The following is a 754-nucleotide window of genomic DNA, read 5'->3' as shown; positions in this document are numbered from 1 at the left end:
TTTTTTATCTCACTAATTATAGAGGGAGTGAGAACGTTCGGCAAGCCTCCTAAAAAACACCCTTAATATAACCACACCTAAAATGTTGAAAAGGACAAGTTTTATTGTCGATATTGAAAATATAAAAACGTCAAAAATTCTCTTTTTTTATCTCACTAATTATGGAGGGAGTGGGAACGTTCGGTAAGCCTCCTAAAAAACACCCTTAATATAACCACACCTAAAATGTTTAAAATGACCATTTTGATTGCCGATATTTTAAGATATAAAAACGTCAAAAATTCTCTTTTTTTATCTCACTAATTATAGAGAGAGTGAGAACGTCCGGTATGCCTCCTAAAAACACCCTTAATATAACCACACCTAAAATGTTGAAAATGACAAGTTTGATTGTCGATATTTGAAAATATGAAAACGTGAAGAATTATCTTTTTTTACCTTACTAATTATAGAGTCAGTGAGAGCGTTCGGCAAGCCTCCTAAAAAAACACCCTTAATATAACCACACCTAAAATGTTGAAAATGACAAGTTTGATTGTCGATATTTGAAAATATAAAAACGTGAAGAATTATCTTTTTTTCACCTCACTAATTATAGAGTGAGTGAGAAAGTTCAGCAAGCCTCCTAAAAAACACCCTGAATATAACCACACCTAAAATGTTGTAAATGACAAGATTGATTTCGATAGTTGAAAATATAAAAACGTCAAAAATTTTCTTTTTTTATCCCACTAATTATAGAAGGAGTGAGAAC

The sequence above is a fragment of the Belonocnema kinseyi genome, chromosome 9 (genome assembly GCF_010883055.1).
Source record: "Belonocnema kinseyi isolate 2016_QV_RU_SX_M_011 chromosome 9, B_treatae_v1, whole genome shotgun sequence".
NCBI classification, from domain to species: Eukaryota; Metazoa; Arthropoda; class Insecta; order Hymenoptera; family Cynipidae; genus Belonocnema; species Belonocnema kinseyi.
The sequence above is the reverse complement of the archived record's forward strand: the minus strand, read 5'-3'. Positions refer to the sequence as shown.